The 22333-nt window shown below is 41.8% G+C and overlaps 1 pseudogene; it reads right to left on the bottom strand.

The window, feature by feature from the left end:
• The window catches only part of LOC120234603, a 156347-nt pseudogene that overhangs the window by 52765 nt on the left and 81249 nt on the right, over window positions 1-22333 (bottom strand).

Below are 22333 nucleotides of genomic sequence, written 5' to 3'. Positions count from 1 at the left end.
GTGTCTTTGTGGCTATTGTGAACTGCAGATATAAAAATGTTTTGATTGTTTTGTCTAATTGCCTCAGGCATTATAATTGCTATAAGCCTAATCTCTACAGGTTTTATGAAGACACTTTAAGAAGAAAGACCACTGAATAGTTGACAAGAAAATGAAAGTTTAAAGAACCAGCTAAAAGTATCTTTATAAGATACTTACATGAGATAAGTAAAAATCTCATAAGCAATGCAACGTTGAGAAATACATTACACTGAGTTCCAGCTCTAGGTTAGATTGGCATAAACTGGGCTACTTCAGATGGCCTCCATCTTTGCTTCTTTCTCTTCCTGCTTTTTTTTTTTTCCTTTTGCTACTTTGTTTCTGCGGCTCTGCTGCTTTGCTCTTGGCTTCTGCTGTCTGGTGGCTTCTGCTCTCTGTCTCTTTCTGTGGGTCCCCTGGCTTCCTCTCCATTCTATTGTTGGCTGAGTCTGTGCATCTCAAGTGTCGCTAGTCAGGGGACCTTCTAGAGAGTCAGTCACCACTCACAGAACATGTCTGTAAGGCCGAGCTCCAGCTCTCACTCTGCTCCCACCAGTGTGGCCTAGAGAGGATGTCATATGATACCTACGTTTGAGAGACTCCCCAAAGTGGTCTGTGGACAAGTTGGCACCCGTATAATAATAGCCATGTGACACCTTCCCTCTGGCTGTCCAAGACTGTAGATGCTGCCAGATGTAAGATGTTAAAATGCAAAAGGGTATCTTAGAATCAGCAACATAGGTATTATTAATTTATAGATGAGGCTCAGTGCCATGTCTGCTGGTTGCTGTGGAAGAGGTGGGACTATATTGTTACTGAGTATCTACTCGTTTGGTATTCTACACACTTCCTTTGGTGTCATTTAAATGCTCAGAAAAACTCTTTGAAATGTGTGCTGCTTTAGAGATGAGAAACTTGCCCATGATCATAGAGCATGAACTGGCAGAGCCAGAATGTAAACCCAGGTCCTTCTTGTTCTGAGCCAGGCCAGCCTGTGAAGGTTGGAGTGCTGTTAGAAGTTTGGACTATGGATGCCTGGGTGACTCAGTTGGTTAACCCTGCGTGGAGCCCCATATTGAGCCCTACATCAGGCTCTGTGCTGCGCATGGAGCCTGCTTAAGATTCTCTCCCTCTCTGTCTGCCCCTCCTCTGCTCACACACACTCTCTCTCTTAAAAAAAAATAAAAAAAGGTTGGACTAGAAGGACAACTAATATTCTTAGACAGCCCCCTAACAGACCAGCAAACTACCAGAATCAAGGACACATGTGGGTAAGTGGGTGCAACTCCCTAGTGTCTGAGGTCTGGTAGTTAATACTACCTGTTTGGACTAGGAAACGAGCCCCTGGCTTTCTGTCTCTTACACCGTAGGCTTGAGTGGGGTCTCATCAGCTCCCAAAAGCCTATCAGCTATCACCCAGGAAAGCCACACTGTGTCAGTTATATGCTGCATTCATTTCTGATCATTTTGTCCAGCCTGCCCCAGATCTGACCGTGGCCTGCTAAGGAATCTAAAGCTCTTATTTTCTTTTTGCTGTTTTTTTGGTGATAGTGGTTTGGTCACTTGGCTCTACAAGTCTAAAAGGATTCCATTTTATAAAAAGATCCTAAAAACACGATTTAAGATATTTTCCTTTCATTTCATTCAGCAGATAGACAATAATAAATGAGGAAGTTATCTAGTCTAAGGACTTGAAATGGGAACACAGTTGGCACCTGAGTGGCTCAATTGGTTAAGCATCTGACTTCAGCTCAGGTCTGATCTCATGATTTGTGAGTTCAAGCCCCGCCTCTGGCTCTCTGCTGACAGTTCAGCGCCTTGGAGCCTGCTTCAGATTCTATATCACTCTTTCTCTGACCCTCCCTCACTTGTAGTGTGTGTGTCTCTTGCTCAAAAATAAATAAACGTTTAAAAAATGTTTTTTTAAAGAAAAAAGAAATGGGAACACAGCCATTTCAGAGTTGTACCTGAGATTAAGATTTCCACTCTGGGCAGAGAGAAATGGCTGGACGTAAGATCTCATCATCACAGATTACATTGTTGCTCTGAATTCCTCATACTCTCAGCAGGCAGCCAGGGCCATGTGTGTCTAAAAGCAAAAAAGCAAAGGGCAGGAAGTCAGACCACAGTGGGGCTACAGCTCTCCACAAGACAGGAGTCTTTGATGCGGTTCACTTTGCAGCTCCTGTTGTTCCTGAGGCACAGATGTAGGAAGCACGGCCACCTGCCACTTTTACAAAGCCATGGCAGATAGTCTAATTTCCAACTCCATGACATGCCCTTGGGCCAAAGTAACTAGCGTGAACTCAAGGTTGCTCGTAGTTACCTCAACTCCCTTCCAAAGCCAGGAGAAGCGATTCATGGGCAGGACTCTGCCCAGGTCTGTGAGATGCAGTAGATTCCAACAACAACCATAAGCAGCTGCCACATCTTAGGAACATCCTATGTTTCAGATGTGTTACGCATTTCCTCTCATTTGAGCCGCCCAACCATCCTATGGATACCTAAGTAGGTATGGATTACTCCAACTTTAAAATAAAGATATTGAGATCTAGAGCCAGTTAAACTACTGGCCAAAGTTCACATAGCAGCGAATGGCTGAGTTAGCACTCAAATCAAGGTCTGAGTGATGCCCAGACAGCTACACTGTCTCACCATCTGAATACCCAGGGCCTGGACTGGCCAAGCCCATGGTGACCGATCAAAGATTCCTATTCCAGAAAACAAAACAAAACAAAACAAAATAAAAACCGAGATACCTATATGTTGAAGTAAGCTCTGCTTCAGCTCATAGACTCACAGATTTTAAAACAAATAAATGAAGAAACCAATACAAGAATTTTGTTTTTTCCTGCCTTTAAGACTGTTTATATTGTCTGGAGTTGATGCCACCTCTTCCATTTTCTTCAGCTCTCTTTGACCACCAGCTTCAACATCCCATCCAGCTGTAGGCTGTCTGGTGATTGACTCTGTCAATCAGACCCCATGGCTTACATCTTAGCTCCATGCTGTCTCACCCCAATTTGGAAACCTACCCCTTAGACACATTTCATACCTGTAGCTGTTATCTAAACACCTCTTCCCTTGAGTTCAGCAGATCAAGTTCACCAAACCTCTGGACAGAGGGTCTCTAGGAAATGGGTGCAAGTTGAGAAAAGGAATCTCTAAGATTTCCCCACCAGGCCTTGATCTTGTTATAAAACCAGTTGGATGGGAACATCCAGAACACAAAAAGAATTGCCTGGCAAACCAAAGTTAGGTAGTCAAGTTCTGTTGGAACTCTGTGGTTGATTGTTGGGTCTCTAATTGTTCAGTAGTAGAGTTTCCAGGCATAGAGGAATAGGAGCTGGGATGTGTGTGTGTGTACGTATGTGCGTGTGCATACGTGTGTGTGCAATTCTGACTGAACAGGTAGGTGCAGTGCAGGAAGGTTGTATTGGGAGGAAAGCTAGAAGCTATGATTCAAGGAGGAAAAGGTAAATAGATATGGACTATTTGGGAACTTTGAGCAATCTTTCCCTCTCATCCTCCATCTTTTACTTTCATAAACCTTCTTCCTTTTTCCATATTTCCATATCAACAAATACTATATTGTATCTGAGTTCCTAGGATTCTGCATTCACTCTATTCAGTGAAAAATTTATTCCTATCTACCTTCCTTATGAAGAAGAACATTATTGAAAATATACCTCCACATATCCTTTCTGGAGGACATTATCGACTCTACTACATCATCTCGCTCATTTTCTCCTTAGAGAAAACTCAAGAAATGCTCAGCTGCTTCTCATAAAGGAAGTTCGAGGCAACATTCAGACTCACCATCCATCCAGAGGTCCATGTTGTTACCTCAGTGCCATAAACGTCAAATGAGTCTCCTGGCAAAACAGTCTGAGAGATTTGCCAGTTCTAAACGAATGGTTTGCTCTTCCACCAGCTTTCCCTTGTCCTTAAAATAGCGGCAGAAAAGAAGAGAAGAAAAGGAGTGGAAAGAAAGGAAGGAAAGGGAAAGGACAGGAAGGACAGGGGAGGGAAGGAAACAAAGGAAAGAAAATAGCCATTTCACCTTGCTGATCCATGCACTTAACAGATGCTCAGTTAATGTTTGTGACAGAACCCATGAGTAGTTGTTATCTCCAAACAAATGTTCTTCAAGAATTGATAAGAATCCCCAGGTGCTGGCAAATGGTATTCCCTTTGGTAGGGCAAGTTCCAAATTGCTGTGTAGTTTGGAATCTGTTTAATGGTGTCAGTTTGGGCACGACATCATTATTTTGAGCAGCAAGTCCCATTTTTAAAAATTTTTTTGAGAGAGAGACAGACAGATAGCATGAGTGGGGAAGGAGTAGAGAGAAAGAGAGGCTCCAGACTTCAAACTACCAGTACAGAGCCCGACACAGGGCTTGAACTCATCAGCCGTGAGATGGTGACCTGAGCCAAAGTCGGACACCCAACCGACTGAGCCACCCAGCATCCCCCTAGCAAGTCCCATTTTTAAGTGTTTACCACCTGTCAATAACTGTGTTTGACTTGTAAATTTTTTAAACTCTATTCAATAATACTGGATATACATTTTACTTTTTTTCAGTTTAAAGATGAAGAAAGTAAAGCATAACCTCTCTAGGTTATGTCGCCTGCCCAAGGTTACAAAGATAGTGACTAAGGTTGCTGGATTCTTACCCCACGTAGGTCTGTAGTCCTCCTGTGGCCATTCTCACATCTTCAGCCTCTCACAACTGAGCTCTAAAGAAAAAATAGGAACTTCAAACATTACTTGGGATATGTAATTTATGCAGTGGGTAGGTTTTCTGAAAACAAAACTGTTTTACCTTTACACAGCATTTTAGAAAGTATTAAGTACCTATACAGATATCACTTTATGTGATCTTCACTCAAACCTTGTGAGACATTCTCATTATTTTTATATTCTAGACAATGTATAATTTTATTGGATCAGAAAGACTAGAAAACCTTCCCCAGGACCCATGGACAGAAGTAGCATAGCCAGAACTAATCGCTAGATTTTTGTGGTTTTCATCACATGATTTCACACCCCAAAGATAGCAAGGAATCCTAAAAGACTGAAAGGAGAAGCAGTCAGCAGACGGGTTCTTGTCTAACACTATGGAAACATAACTGAAAGTCAAATACGTGCTAAAATATAATGCTTCACGCATGTACATTTAAAGTACACATATAGCAGCCACATTTCAGGGGTAATTGTGCATCGTTTCTTTAGCAATATGATTTAATTCCAGTAGGATTTGCCAACTTAAAATAGGGTTTTCCTCATTGAAAGAAACAAATAAAAAGTTCGCCAATATTTGTTTTTCCATTATACAAAGATCATAATGTTTGGTTATGGCAATGAGACAATAATTTTTGCCACAGAGCAAACAGGAGATAAGGTCACCATTGTTTGTCTGAACAAAATGGATTCCCATTGGTCTTGAGGAGCAAACAGAGTGCCAGACACACCATGCCCAAGCTGGAGGTTGATGCGATGCAGGCAAGTGTACTACAACACAAAAAAGTTTAAGTTCACCTTCCTTAAGTAGAAAAAAAATTTAAAGAGAAAGAATAAGTCTCTGCAGAAATGATCACTTTGCCTCGAATGGAGTGGGGAAGCCCAAAACTAGAAGAAAACAACAGTAATGCAAGCTAACATGTCTTGTGCTTTGTCAACACCATTCTGTGATCCTCATGCATCGTCTCAGTTACTCTCCCAACAGCCTGCGAAGTAGGCACTATTTCTATCCCTGATTTATAGCCATGAAAAACAAAGCACAGCCATGCATCTTGCCCGACACACACAGCTGGCCCCAGAAGTGGGACATTTAACCACTCTTCTATGCAAGCATGGAAATCAAAATGAGTCTCTTGCCCAAACTCCCACAGGGTCTTACATGACTGAAGTTAAGACCCAAGACTGCAGATTCTCCAGCATTTCCATCATTCCAGGTTGGCCCTTCATGCATGGCCTCAGGTATCAAGAAAATGGAGACTCCCAGGAAGCTGAGTGGTAAAAGTCCTAACACCTATTTTTCTCATTTTTTTAAAAAAATAAACACACTCATTCCGCTAGTTTCAAACATCTCTCTCCAAAACTTCCTTGACAGCTCAAACCCTGCAGAAGCTACTAAGGGTATGCCTGAGTATTGCTGGCACTACAATTTGATTAACTGATCATTATTGAGACTCAGACTTGAGCTTGAAGTGCCTTTGCCACATAACAATTGTTGTGTTTGGAGGAATGGGGGGTTTGATCTGCATTTCTTTTAGTCAAGGAGTGATCATGTAAAATGGCTGCATTCCACACACCAGCTATCTTTGTTGACCTTGCAGGCAAAAGTATCTCCAGTAAAAACGGGGACTTCAGCAGCTATTTGTTGGGACTGAAAACCAAAAGTTTGTCTGTGGGCTGAAGCATGAATATAAACATGGGGAAGCAATTTTGTATACGGATTAATGCTGATTCTACATGGGAGTCAAATCTCAGCCTTAACATCTCCTAGGTCAGTAATCTTGAGCAAGTTATATAATCCTCCTAAGGCTCAGTTTCCTTCTCTGTTGGATGAGGCTAAGAACACCACCCCCATAGTGTTGTCAAAATGAGGCAAGAGAATCAACACAAAGTGGTTAGAGCAGTATCTGGCACACTGTAGGCCTCACCCCCTGCTTTCCTTGCCCTTGGAGCTCCAACAAGTTCCCCAAAATGCCATGTTCTCTAAGCCTTCCACTCTTCCTGGAAGGCTCTTCCCCTTTGCGTCTTCTTGAAAACCCCACCTTATTCATCAATTTTAGTTCAAGTGTTTCATGACTCACCCAGGCTGCCTTCAACATCTCTCCCATCCTTCCACTCTTTCTAGTAAGCCACCATTGTGATGCTCATTACACTATAATGATTGCCCAGTGTGCCTTTCTCTGCATGCCACTCCTTGAGTGTACATTTATCCTCCATGCCCAGCACAGAGCATACTACATGGTGGGCATTCACTAAACAGCTGCTGAGTAGATGAACAGGCAAATACTGAGTTTGCCTATAAAGTCCAGGCTGATGTGCAATGAAATAAGAAAATCGTCTGGAGGTATTAACAATCTAATGCAATCAATCGGAAGGGCTCCAACCAGAAAAATGTAAAGTACACTCCTATTTTGGTTTTAATTAAACTCCCAAGCTTTAAAAATTATAATCCAAATTCTAGATTGTTTTACATCAGAAGGAGACTTTCAAGGTCAGTGGAAGGAGGCTGATTCCACGACCCAACCTGTACCAGAGAAATTCCACAGGATTCAAATTCATGTCCCAAAAAGCATATCAGTAACTAACTAGGTATTGTCTTTCTCATTAAACTAAGAGTCTCTGGAAAGTTATATCCCTTTCATTGTTCCAAGGGAATATGCAGTTCTAGGGAAGTTTCTCTATAATAGAACTTGAGCTAAGGGCTAAGTCTGGAAACCAGCCCAGCCACACAGTTCAAGGCTTCTATGGCCTACAGTGTTCCAGCAGGCAGGATACCAGCAGATTGATAAGGGCAGAGTATTTCCACATTTTCTAAATGAGAACCAGGGAAGTATGCACTGAAGGAAAATTTGTAAAGACACCCCTCATGTAGTCTGCTGACCAGCCACTATAAAGCTGCTTAGCTCACAACCAATGGAGAGACTAGAAGTCAGTGGTATCGGGTAAAGTCTGGATATATTTCCAAGGTCTCTGGAAAAAGACCCCACAGAGCAGAGGGAAAGGCAAAGCTTACTCTCTGACAGGTCGCATAAGAATTTTTCACCTGTAGCCAGATGACACAAGATGTCTCAGGGTTGGAGAAGACCCATAATATAAAAAGCTTGTATAGATTACAATTGCTTTTGTAGACTCCATCTGCAATGTCATAGTCAGAAGGATGTGTGTGTGTGTGCCTGTGTGTGTGCATGTGTGTGATAAGAACACCACTATATATTCCTCAAGATTCAGGACAATCTTAATCTTTTTAAAAATTTTTAAATGTTTTATTTATTTCTGAGAGAGAGAGAGAGAGAGAGACAGTGCAAGCAGGGGAGGGTCAGAGAGAGAGGGAGACAGAGAATCCGAAACAGGCTCCAGGCTCTGAGCTGTCAGCACAGAGCCTGACACAGGGCTTGAACCCAATGAACTGTGAGATCATGACCTGAGCCGGAGTCGGACGCTCAACCGGCTGAGCCACCCAGGCGCCCCTCTTATATTTTTTAAAACATCAATACTGGGAAGGCATAGTGTGTCCATATTGAGACCCACAGAATCCAGTTTACAGGGCTTCTTCTGGTTGGGCCAAGGGGTAGCTGTATATGTTGAGGTACATGGACTACAGAATCTGTGCCTTTTATGAGATTGAAATCATGATGCCCAATTCCATTTCACTGATATTAAAAAATATTCCAACTCTTATACTCCCACAGAGAGAATGAATTGTGTACTAGCCACATGCAGAGGCATTGCTTTGGTAGTTTTATACTTCGAGTTAAGGTCTAAAAAGCCTCCAGCTGTGAAAGCCGCATATGAACTCTAAACAGTCGGAACCTCATCTGTTAAGGTCCCATGCCTGGACAAGCTAATGTCAACTCACCATGTGATACTCAATTTGTACAATAAATTATGAACCGGGAAAAATAGAATGCAGTTTACATTTTTCATCACTTTCCCACTTGGTTGTCTCTAGGTTCTTATAGAATGATGGTTACCCCCTAATTGATATCTCCCTCCATGTGGTGGGCATTCGGTGCAAGAAATGTTTCTGCTGCCTATCCGGTCCCTCTCTGATTCCTCCTCAGAGATAAGGGACTACTCTTACCGGTGACTTTGTGACAGAAACCAGGCAAAGAGAGCTCAGTCCTTCCCTCTACCTTTATTCTAGAGAGTCAGCTGCCCAAAGAAATCAAACATTCTGCTCAGATTCTCAGTCCAATAAGTTTTTCAGGAGGAGAGCTCCATATGGCAAGGTTGTGACAGGTGGGTAGGTCTGCTAGATTCCGGAGCACAATATTAGGAAGTTCATTCTTGCTGCACCTAAACCACATTCACCAACCTAGACCTTACCAGCAAAAGAGCTTATACATTGGGCCGCATCTACTTGACTGTTCTTTATATTTTACTTGGTTCAGAATGGGGTTAAGGAAATGGATAATCTTATCAGTTCCCTAAAGACCCAATATGTTTGTAGACTCAGTTGATATTATCCGTGGGCTATCTTGTATATGCCACAGCAGGACAGATGGCAGTATCTAATGAGTGGCCGCTGATCCTTCAGGGAGAGGCCCCGTAATCAACGGATCTCCAAGATAAAAGCCTTCACTTCCAGTGTTTGCTAATTTCCATGGTGCAAATACCTACACCATGGCTGATATCAAGCTACACTTGGGACATCATTGAAAAGACTTGAGAGATGTTCACAGTCTGCTCTCTCCAGCCAGTGAAGAGCCAACTGAGCCAACTTGTTGTACCTCTTTAGAGCCAGGGAACACTTCCTTCCACCAGAGCAGATGCCCCTGGCACATGGCTAGATGCACGCCTCTGAGCTAGAATTCCTGTTTGGTGATTGCTGCCCTGAGAACCGCAACTGCAGGGAAAGGCCATGCTTTTGTGGCATAGTCAGTGGCGAGTCTACTGTTGGCTCAATACATAATTAAAGGAAACAAGATGAGAACAAGGTTACTTGCAGGAGGCCACACCAAGATCCAGCCCAGCAGGGATCAAGACTTTCTCTCTAAGTTCCTGCAGTCACACATTTCCTTACTCTTTTTTTGGAGCTTAGTAATCACTTCTCTGTCACATAAGAAAGGTCATTTTTTCTGTCCCTTGCCCTCATTTTCTAAGCAACAGAAACACTAGAGTTTGAATTCTGTGTAATGGTTGAGTGATCATAGACTGGCTGCTTACACCATCTTGATCCTAAGTTGCCGTATTTCAGAAAATGGAGATTGTGATATTTTCCCAGAAGGTTGTTGGAAATATTATAAAGGATGTTTCTAAAACAGTTAAGATGTGTGGGGCTTGTAGCAGGCACACCATAAATAGGAGACATGTAATCACTCCTATGTTGGTGGCAGGGGGCACATATGCAGTCCAAGGGGGAAGGGTGGCTAACAAAGCGCAGCAAATGCAGCTCCTTTTGATTCCATTCCCTCAATTTGTGCTGTTTACATTAGTTCTGTCTACTTGGCCAGACTGTCTATCTGTTCTCCTTCCAGTTCCACCTTCTTCTGAGCCTTCGTCTCAGAAGTCATCACTATTAAGGGGTTACAGGAACTATAAGCAGAAGTGCAAGCGGAAGTCCCCTTGTTTCTAGCAATGGATAAAGGAAATTATCTTTTTAGCATGCATGTCTGTACTATTAGCATTTCATGTTTTTTTTTTTTTAATTTATTTCTAGGAGAGAGAGAGAGAGAGAGCAGGGGAGGGTCAGAGAGAGAGGGAGTCACAGACTGAAACAGGCTCCAGGCTCTGAGCTGGCAGTCAGCACAGAGCCCAACGTGGGGCTCGAACCCACGAACCACGAGATCATGACCTGAGCAAAAGTCAGACATTTAACCGACTAAGCCACCCAGGCGCCCCTAGCATTTCATGTTTTAAAATATGCAACTAACTATATATATATACATATATATAGTAAATATATGCAACTTTACTATATATATATATTAAAACATTAAATATCTTCACATGCAGCCAGTAGGAAATGCATGCTGACAAGAAACACTTCTGAAGCCATTCCAAGCCCTATCCAAGGAAAATTAGGCAATATTGTTCATAGTCAACCCACAGCAATCTTCTTTTTTTTTTTATAATATATATTTTTTTTACAAATAGTTTATTGTCAATTTTGTTTCCATATAACACCCAGTGCTCATCCCCACCAGTGCCCTCCTCCATGCCCATCTCCCCCCACACACACACCCATCAGTCCTCAGTTTTTTCTCAGCATTCAAGAGTCTCTCATGGCTTGCCTCCCTCCCTTACCCCCACTATTTTTCCCCTTCTTCTCCCCCTTGTTCCTCCGTCAAGTTCCTCCTAATCCTCCTATATGTGCAAACATATGATATTTGTCCTTCTCTGCCTGACTTATTTTGCTCAGCATAACACCCTCAAGGTCCATCCATGTTGCTACACATGGCCAGATTTCATTCTTTCTCATTGCCATGTAGTATTCCATGGTATAGATAAACCACATCTTCTTGATCCATTCATCTGTTGATGGACACTTAGGCTCTTTCCATGTTTTAGCTATCGTGGAGAGTGCTGCTATGAACATTGGGGTAACATGTGCTCCTATGCAGCAGCATTTCTGTACCCCTTGGGTAAATTCCTAGCAGTGCTATTGAACCCACAGCAATCTTCTACACCCTTTCCCTCCTCCCTCAACACTTCACTCATTATTTTTGTATACAACTTCCTAAGTTAATCCAGAAGATCTAGAATTAAAAGTTACCTCAGGATCTTAGGAAATCTGTCTCTTAGGTTGGGTTCCCCAAGAAGCCTCAAAGATTCAAGTGTAAGTAGTTTATCTGGAGGTAAAGGACTGGAAAGTGACATAGGAAGAGGAGGAAGCCACTAAAGGATTCTTATTAAGCCAATACCACTACGGGTAACTGGGACTTAGTACCCTGGGAGAATCCCTTGGAGCCAGTAGAGACCTCTAATAGCAACAGAGAGAGCTATTAGGTATGAAGGATGTTTGTCATGAGATGGAGGAATGCTGGACATGACCTGAGAGCAGGATGGATGGCTTAGTGGCCCCAGAGCTAGCAGACAATAAATAAGAATCAGATGCCTGCCACTGCCCCCTGCACCCCAAAGTTTTCCGGGGCTGGGAGAGAGCCAGAGAAGTTCAGAGGAAGGCAACCTGGATTGACTAAGGGTTCTACCTCTGGCAGAACAAGGTCTCATCAAATAAATTCTTTTGGATTGTAGACAGATGAAGCCAGGACATCTCACATATACCCCAGTGTGTGAGTTCAAAGCTATACCAATTGCCCAGTAATTCCCCTAATACCATGTTGTTCTCATCAATGAATCTCCTAGAGTGAAGTAAAGAGACTAGTTTTTGCAGTCAGACAGACTTTTATTCAAGTCCTAACTCTCTGGATTCCAGTCCCTATTTCATGTGTGATGACAAGCAAATTAACAGTATTTAAACCCTTTTGAGCATCAGGTGCCTCACCTGTAAAGTGGTGGTTAGTATGAGGATTAGAAGACAAGGCAGAAGATCATTTCCAAGGGAGTCTGAGCAGAGGAGGCTTCCAGCGGGGACTGGTGTGATAGTTGTGATTCTTGGCTTCCCGTACTGCAGGGTGATGTCACCATGGCTCACAGACAGAGCGGAAAGAATCCTGATGGAAAGGCCACCATGGCTCCACTCAGGCTGGGTGACATTGTGAGGACACCATAGACTTCATGGAGATATTCCAGACGCAGAGGTCAAGAGGGAAGCTTGGAATGGAAAGGTTCTGTTAGAGGACTCTAACAAAAAACCTTCTACAAGAAGCTGTCACATCATCTCACCTTTTGTTTTGCAGATGCAATTATATATATATATATATTAAAAAAAACTACCAAGGGTGAGAGAATCTGCCACAAATCAACAAGCATTTCCAAAGAATAAAAATTTAACATGTATATGTATATTTGTATATATGTGTGTGTATCACACCAGTTTTTATTTTTTATTTGTATTTTTTTAATGTTATTTTATTTTGAGAAAGACAGAGCACAAGCCAAGGAAGGACAGAGAGAGAGAGGGAGACATAGAATCCAAAGCAGGCTCCAGCTGTCAGCACAGAGCCTGACGCGGGGCTCAAACTCAGGAAATATGAGATCATGACCTGAGCCAAAGTCAGATGCTTAACCGACTGAGCCACCCAGGCGCTCCTGTATCATACCAGTTTTAAGGTAACGAGTGAGCATCGTGAATTCTGATTTTCATTATGAGAAAAACTAAATAGAATGTATAATTTTTGTATACAAGCTTGCATGTCTAAAGATTTAGGATTTTAACAAATCCTCTTTTTCCCCCTTGTCAGTTATATCCAGATGTTTTTTAATCTATGCAAAGTAATGATGGATATGTGCTGCATCTTTTAACTGACTTGCAAGATACATTTACATGAAATAAAAGGGTTTTAAAAACAAAATTCTTTCAGAACAATTTTTTACCACATCTTATGGCCTGGAAATTTATTTTTCTATTATTTTGCTCTTTGGAGTTAAGATATTTAAACTGTAGAAATATTGCTAATATAGGAAAAATCCAGTCTCAGAAATTTCAGAAACAATCACTTTCTGCAATATATGTTAAAATATTACACATGGTGTCTGTGTTACAGGTAGTGCTTTGCAAAAGTTGTCTTCCTCCCTTCTTCCACCACTGGTGGGGGCCATGTGAGAGAGACCCCACTTTCTCATTATTACTGCACATTGGCTTTCCCATTCTTAGGCTGCCTATCTTCAGATCTTTCTGCTTCAGCTGCACCAGGTTCTGGGAATGCAGAGAAGACTGGATCCCTGCCCTTAAGAAGCTGACAGCTAGAGGGGGAGAAGGGCATGTAAACCTTCGTCAGACTGTCAGTCTGACACTCACCAGTCTAGATTTAATTCCACAGTCTCCTGTTATATTAGACAATAATCTTCTTACCTGGCTCCCGCTGGCTTTCTTTTCCTCAGGCCACCTGGTGCAATGAATGGGGTCAGCTCTTGGTAAATTAGGCCTGCCTCACACGAGTTCCTCAAATTCTAAACTGAAGACTAATAGCTTCATGGTCAGGCTTGATAGATTTCTGGAAATGGCTTCCTAAATAAAGGAGAATCTGCTCCTGATTGAAGAGGGAATATTTTAAAAAACCAATGACTCTAAATTGAAAGAGAGAGAGAGAGAGAGAGAATGAGAGAAAGAAAGAAAAGAAAGGAAAGGAAAGAAGAAAAGAAAGAAAAAAAGAAAAAGAAAAATACAATGACTTTATATGTGGCAAAGACAGCTGCCTGATCAAAATTTAGACTTTAGGAAACAAATTCTTTCATTTTTGCTCATCAAATCTTTCACTTAATAGACATGCCCACTTTAGGCCACCCACTGTATAGGCACTGAGCTAAGATGAGTTAAACATGGTACCTGCCCTCAGAGAGTTCATGGCCAGGTAGAGAAGAAAGGGAAGTCAACAGACATCAGAGGAGACTGCAGTGAGGGCAGTGGCAGAGAACATTGAGGGTTGTCTCCATCAAATTAGTAAAATGTGTTCTCTCACAGTGTGCCGTGGCCAAAGTTACCTCCATACTGTAAGAGCAGTGATCTGGGCACAGAATGAGAATATAATTTTCCTGATTGCAATTTGACTCCCAAGTGAGAAGGAAGGGAAGTGGTATGTTTTGACATTTACATTCATTCTGCTAATGCTGTAAGCCCATTGAGAAACTGGTCTCAACTTGACAGTCTTCCTGGACTCTATTCTATGTCCCTGAGGAAGTCTCAAGAAAGAAATGGCAACAATAGGGCTGTCTTTGGAGTTATCCAATCTCCTCCTGAAAGAGTCTGGTTTTTAGAATTGTTTTTTTTTTGCAAGCTTATTTATTTACTTTGAGAGAGAAAGCACAAGCAGGGGAGGACCAGAGAGAGAGAGGGATAGAGAGAGAAGGCCAAACAGGCTCTGCGCTGTGACCGCAGAGACTGATGTAGAGCTCGAACTCACGAATGGTGAGGTCATAACCTGAGCCAAAATCGAGTCAGATGTTTAATCGACTGAGCCACCCACGTGACCCCTCTTTTTGCCCACATTGAATGAAAGCTTATTCCCTTGTATTTCTAGTCTTGGTCCATTGGTATCCCCCTAACAACTGGTGCTCATCCTTAGCTCCTAGTTTATCACCATCCTCAATCTGGATTAGATGAAGTAGAAAGTCTTCACCTCTATGTCTCCCTTTCAAAGGTGTGCCCACTGAGCCTGTTTATTCTCACACCAGGAATGATGAGCTGAGGGGCTGAGGAGACTTTCCCAACTGACTCCAACTTGGAGAAATCATTGATGGGGCACATTCTCTCTTGTGGGCTCCACCACTGCCCTGGTTAAAGTCGGAAGTTGACCTGTATGGGCTGGGGATGGAAATGGAGTTGGAAGAAAAGGTCCAGGAGAGGCCTTATAACTTGTGGCAGAATGGGAAAGCAGGGGAGACTAGCAGCCGGAGGTGGGCCTGGGGGACAAAAGTAGAAGCTAGAAGGATGTTTCATCAATCAGGCAGAACTCAGTTTGCAGAGGCAATACTTAAAAAATGAGATTAAAAGTGTTTTTTTAAGGGGCACCTGGGTGTCTGGTCAGTTAAGCGCAGACTTTGACTCAGGTCATGATCTCACATTTCCTGAGTTTGAGCCCTGCATCGGGCTCTGTGCGGACAGCTCAGAGCCTGGAGCCTGCTTCAGATTCTGTCTCCCTCTCTCTCTGCCCCTCCCCCGCTCATTCTCTCTCTTTCTCCCTCTCTCTCAAAAAATAATAAGATAATTTATTTAAAAAGTGCTTTTTAAAAAAACATATAAAGTTCTTTAAATAATATTTTTAAACAAAAAGAAATCAAGTTTAACCTATTTTCCTTTGAAGCTGACAGCTGTTTATAAAATTTTTGGTGAGGATGAAAGCTCATTTGCAAATTGTGTAAGCATATATTGAGGGGTTTTTTTTAACAAATAGTTTATTGTCAAATTGGTTTCCATATAACACCCAGTGCTCATCCCCATCAGTGCCCTCCTCCATGCCCATCTCCCCCCTCCCCCCCCACATCCATCAGTCCTCAGTTTGTTTCTCAGCATTCAAGAGTCTCTCATGGTTTGCCTCTCTCCCTTTCCTCCACCATTTCCCCCCTTCTTCTCCCCCATGGTCCTCAGTTAAGTTCCTCCTAATCCTCCTATACGTGCAAACATGTGATATTTGTCCTTCTCTGCCTGACTTATTTCGCTAAGCATAACATCCTACGGAGGGTTTTTTTTAATGCTTATTTATTTTGAGAGAGAGAGCAGGGGAGAGGCAGAGAGAAAGGGAGAGAGAATCCTAAGCAGGGGTTCTCACTGTCAGAGCAGAGCCCAACGTGGGGCTCAATTTCATGAACCATGAGATCATGACCTGAGCTGAAATCAAAAGTCAGACACTCAACTGACTGAGCCACCCAGATGCCTTATATATTGAATTTTTAAAAATATCACCTCAGAGAGGTGCCTGGGTGGCTCAGTCAGTTGAGCGACCAACTTCTGTTCAGGTCATGATCTTGCAATTTGTGGGTTTGAGCCTCACATTGAGCTCTGTGCTGACAGCTCAGAGCCTGGAGCCTGCTTCAGATTCTGTGTCTCCCTCTCTCTCTGTGCCTCCTCCACTCACACTCTGTCTCTGTCTCTCAAAAATAAACATTAAAAAATTAAAAAATATATCACCTCTGGTTCTAGGGTGGAGTTGTTTATGAATTTACAGGAGGAGTGAAAGTTTCTCAGAAAATTTTTTTTTCAAATTAAAACAGGTTTTTATACTGTTGTGTGAATATAGTGTGACCACAGTGTTACTTTTTCTGGTTTTGCTCTGTGGAAGGAAGAGAGGCACCCCTCCAAGGAGGAGAGGAGTAATGCTGTATTTTTCTCGCTCTACTCACAGTTCCTCAGTTTAATGAATGGCAATAAGACTAAAATAACAGAAAGCAACTGTGGATTGCTAGAAGTACGTCTATGTTACTCCATTGCAGAGTTAAGCTTCATATAAGCTTAGAGACTTCAATGGAAAATCAAAAAAAAAAAAAAAAGGAGAGAAAAATGTCAAGACTGTCTCTATAGAAAGATACAGGAAATTTTAGGAAACATATCAATGAGGCTTAGTCAATAAGATGCTTAAAATATACATAGAGGTTTTTTTTTTAATTTGGCTCTATACAAATAGCACATTTATGGTGCTCTTTAATGTTCATGTTTTTAAATAATATATTTTATGATGATGGCTGGATAAAAAGTAAAGATTCTTTCTCATTTCACTTGCATGTAATGTACTTTCTTTTCTTTTTCTAAAGTTATTTATTTTGAGAGAGAGCGCGCGAGTGGGGAAGAGGCAGAAAGAAAGAGAGAACCCCAAGTAGACTCCTTGTTGTCAGCGCAGAGCCCAACACAGGGTTTGATCTCAAAACCATGAGATTAGGACCTGAGCCAAGATCAAGAGTGTGATGCTCAACCGACTGAGCCATCCAGGCACACACACACTGCCTCCTCACTATATGCTCTTTGACCAAAACTAAGACACCTCAAACGACCTCAAGTCAGGATATATAAATTGCAGGAACACTCTGTTAAGAGTTGGGCTTCTCAGACACTTAAGTGATAAATTTGCAACCTAAATGTAAAGTGACCAAAGATATAAAGGAAATGCTTATCTGAATAATGTCAATCTCATAGTGATCAGAACTTCTCAAAGATTGAACTTAACATAGAAGAACCAATTCCACTGAGCTCTGAAAGCAGTCAACATGCCTGAATCAACATGAGCTAAGTCTCTGCAAAAATAATTTTGGAAGTCAAATGGGGCTTCTTGCGGGATTGATTGTCAGAGTTGGAATCAAAGCCAAAGTAGCCCCTGAGAAAAATTCAGTCCCCAGACATGGAGAATGTGTTTTTTGTTGTTATTGTTCTGAGGTATGGGTGGATAGTTCAAAACTGTAGGTAGAGTTCATTCTTTGGAATATCATATCTTGAAAGAGGTTAGATAACAAGAAAGCCATATCCTCCCCCCTTGGTCTCATGGATGCTTGCTTTAGGAATCCAGCCACCATGTCATGACGAAACCCAAGCAATCTCAGGCAGAGACCACACTGGGAGCCACAGATGGGCACTCTGGCCACTGAGCCCAGCTGAGGCCCTAATCAATGGCATCAACTGCAAGACATGTTGAATGGAGACACCTCAGATGATTCCAGCACCAAATCATTGAGTCTTCCCAGCTGAGAAGCCCCAGACATGCGGGAAAAGAAAAGAAGCTGTCCCTGCCATATGCTGTCTGAATTAATTGACACAGAATCTACAAGTATAATAAAATGGCTGTTCTATCCCACTTAGGGTTTGTTGGAGGGGCAGAGAGGTAATTATGCAGCAAGAATAACTACAATAGTCAGTATCCTCAAATCTCCCAGGCTAGAGACCCTCTGTTATAGTATCTAGGGATTAAATCTCCAGTCTTCATCCAGGATGGAGGAAAGCCAAATGGCAGTCATTTGAATAGGAGGGAGGGGGCCGAGATCTCAGGATCTAACTGTTGTTGTTGTTGTTTTTTAATGTATGTTCAGTAGATCTTGTCTTTAACCACACACATATTATACACTTCTAGATGGCATGGTGCCATTGAATCCTGAGCTCATCGAGAGGTATGCTCAGGTTTTTTCTCGTCTGTCAGCTCAGAATTTAGCTTTCTCTGGTCCACTATTGCCAGCCATCACTTCTTTAGTATTCCAGTTTCCAAAATGTTGTTGCAATGGTCTTCTCCTCCATTTCTTTTTCTTGCGAGTTTATGCTTTAAAAATCACCTTACTGGGGTGCCTGGTTGGCTGAGACTGTTAAGCATCTGACTTTGGCTCAGTTTATGATCTCATGGCTCATGAGTTCAAGCCCCACATAGGGATCTCTGCTACACAGAGCCCACCTCAGATCCCCTGTTCCCCTCTCTACCTTCCCCTGCTCTCTCGCTCTCTCCCTCAAAAATAAATAAACACTTAAAAAAATCACCTTATTGATGTTTTAGTGGGATTTGGGGAGAAAATGGAATTAAATACATATGTTCAATTTAGTATCTCTAATTAGACTATTACCATTTTATGTCTTCTCTGGGTATACTAACTCTATTTCTTTTTATTTATTTGAGTAAAATAAATTACTTAGGAGTACTGGATACAAAATATCTTGTGCTTTTTTGGAAAATAGCAATGACAACATCAACAACAAAAACTTTTTTACTCTTTTTTCAAATATTTCACTTCTGAGATTCTGAGGAGCTCCCAACTGCTTTAATGTTAATGCTTTGCTAAAGGGAAAAACAATTTTAACTTGACAATAGCCAGGCTCTCAGGATCCTATGAGACTTCTTTAGCCTAGGAAAATCCTTTTGGAAACTTCCCCTTGCCTTTACCTCCCTCAACTTTCAAGTATATAATCAGTCACACCTCACAATCCCAGAGCAGCTCTTTCTGCCCACAGGCTCTGTCCCCATGCTTTAATAAAACTACCTTTTTGCACTAAAGATGCCTCCAGAATTTTCTTCACTGTTGGCTCCAGACCCTGACACTTTCCCCATCATGAAGGCTCCCCTTTCTCTAGTTCCAACCTTCATCAACAATCCTCATTTTGTGTACAGTCTGTGTTGCATATTAATAAGAAGCTATAAAAACACAGGCTCATTCCTGAAGAAGACAACCTGAGATAGAAAACAATGTAGAGAAAACACAAAGACTGTCAAAGAGCATGTCATGACTGTAAATGAGTCGAATGGGCGAAATATTTTCAGAATGAATGGCCAGGGGTTGAGTACACCAGTGGGTGGTTTGGGCCATGGAGTCAACAAGGTGTGAGGCTTTTGCTGTGGTCATAGCTGTTACCACTTTTGGGACCACAACATGCCCCTCCCTGGCCCTACAGATAGAGCCTCAAAGGATAGTGTTTCTACTGTAGCACTCTCTGGGGTCTCCCTCTCTTATTTTCTCTGCTTTAGCAGAAATGAAAATTCCTCCCTGCAGGATGCTATTCTCTAACCTCAGTTCTGAGTCACAGCTTATCCATTCCTTGCTGCAGGCCTTCCTTGGTGTCTCCACTAGATGGGGGAAAGGGCTGCTTGTAGAAGCCATTGTCCAGAGTTAACCGGCACCTTTGCTCCTCCAATTCTTTTTTTTTTTTTTTTATGTTTTATTTATTTTTGAGAGAGAAAGAGAGAGACAGCATAAGCAGGGGAGGGTCAGAGAGAGAGGGAGACACAGAATCCAAAGACAGGCTCCAGGCTCTAGCTGTCAACACAGAGCCTGATGTGGGGCTTGAACCCACGAACCGTGAGATCATGACCTGAGCCGAGGCCGGATGCTCAACCAACTGAGCCACCCAGGTGCCCCGTGCTCCCCCAATTCTTGATCTGCTAGTGTTGGGCACCCATTCCTCTAGACTGTACCACATACTGACCCATTCTAAGTTCTAATTTTACTTGGAAACCTCTTTCTCTTTCTCAAATTAAGAGTTGGGCATAGCTTGATGTGATTTTTCATGTGCTCCCACTAGCCAATGAAAAGCATCCTATGATCATGAGAAAACCACACCTATTAATTTACAGGTATTTACCTTCATAGAAGTGAAATATGTAGTCCTTAGAAGAATTACATGTGTTCAAGTATTTCAGGGTTTTTGTTTTGTTTTGGGTTTTTTAAAATGTTTATTTATTTGTTTTGAGAGACAGAGAGAGAGAGAGAGAGAGAACAAGCATGAGCAGGGAAGGGGCAGAGAGAGGGAGAGGGAGAATCCTAAGCAGGTTCCTCACCATCAGCTCAGACAGAGCTTGACCCATGAACCGTGAGATCATGACCTGAGCTGAAATCCAGAGTCAGATGCTTAATTGACCAAGCCATCCAGGTGCCCCTCAAGTATTTCATCTTTTAAAGTAAGCTTAGAATTTCTTTAAATGTAACCATAAGCTAGTGCCACTTTAAAAGTAGCACATAAAAGCATTTTTGATAATTATATGCATCTGTGAGCATATATTTTTGCAAATACTTTCATGTATTTCAAAATATTTATGTAATCAAATCTAAATGATTCAATGAGTATAAAAATAGTTGAAAAAGGAAGTTGAAGAAAGAAGAAACACTTAAATGAGAGAAACATGAGCGAAGAGAGAAAGTGAAAGACTATGAAGACAAAGAAGACTAAAGAGGGTGGTGCACCAGAAACAGAAAGGAGGGAAATGCCATATGACTAATGAAATGTAAGCATCAGATGATATAAGTAACAAGCCATAACCAAGGTAGAAGAATGTGATAGGAAATACGTCAGCTTTCTGTGAACTTCAACACTGATCTCACACTACACACATCTTCCACTCCATTGCACTTCCCAGAGTAGACACGCCATTTCTCTATATGCTGCACGCTTATTCAGAACTGGGACAAAAACCAAATACTATAACAAAACATGTTTCTATTGCTTTTATCACTTAGGAAATTACAAGAGTTTTAGGAACTCTGGCCAGAAGTGGAGATGAACACCAAAGTATATTTATTATCGTATCCCAATATCACACGCATTATGTTCAAATGACAAATATAAATAATTAAAATTCAATAATATTTTGTTCATACGTTTAAAAAATGTTTAAGTTGAGGTTTGTTACCGCAAGGTAAATGTGACAATCCTCAGGTAAAACATCAGAGTTCTCCCTTATTTCTCTCTCAAGTTTAATTCCCTGTTCAGAGGCAGTCACTGTTATTTTATGTAGTTAAGTATATATCATTCCAGTCTTTTTCTCTGCATTTTATTGCAGGATCATTGAATATGATGGTCAAGAAAGAATCCTTGAGACATTTTATGGTGTAAGCTAGTAAGTTTATTTAAATAGCACAGGGACAGGACTCATGGACAGAAAGGGCCACATTTTTGTTGCAGGAAGCTGGTGGTAGTGCTCAAGGGGGAGGGGACTTTCAGAGAGTCTAGATCATAAATGTCTTCCTCGAATTTCTACTTGTAAAACTACTTTCAAAAGATTTCTCTGGTGCTTATCATTCAGCTCAACATTAACTATCGGTGAGATTTATAGGCTGTCATGAGACCCTTTAAGAATGTAGCAACCAGCAAGTATTTGATCCTTATCAAAACTATGCAGGCTATTAGGTCAGCCTTCTGAGCTAAAGGTGAGCACTTTTCTGCTTCTATCCCTCATCAGTCTGAGTGCACACACACTTGTGGTAGGCAGAATAAAGACCTGTCAAAGATGTTCACATCTTAATCCCTGAAATCTGTGAATAGGTTAGATTGCATACAGCAAAGGGAAACTGAGGTTGCCAATCATCTGACACTAAAATATATACCCTAAAATATATTATCTGGGTGGACCTATATAATCACAAAGCTCCTTAAATGTGGAAGAGGGAAACAGAAGAACTCAGGGTAATAAGATGTAAAAAAGACTCGACCTGCCATTGCCAACTTTGCAGATGGAAGGGGGCCAGGAGCAAGGAATGCAAACAGCCTCTAGAAGCTGCAAATGATAGGAAAACAAATTTTTTTCCTGGAGCCTTCAGAAAGGAACACAACCTTGCCAA

Source organism: Hyaena hyaena, unplaced genomic scaffold (genome assembly GCF_003009895.1).
Source record: "Hyaena hyaena isolate Hyena2069 unplaced genomic scaffold, ASM300989v1 scaffold_112, whole genome shotgun sequence".
Taxonomy (NCBI): Eukaryota; Metazoa; Chordata; class Mammalia; order Carnivora; family Hyaenidae; genus Hyaena; species Hyaena hyaena.
The sequence above is the reverse complement of the archived record's forward strand: the minus strand, read 5'-3'. Positions and strand labels throughout refer to the sequence as shown.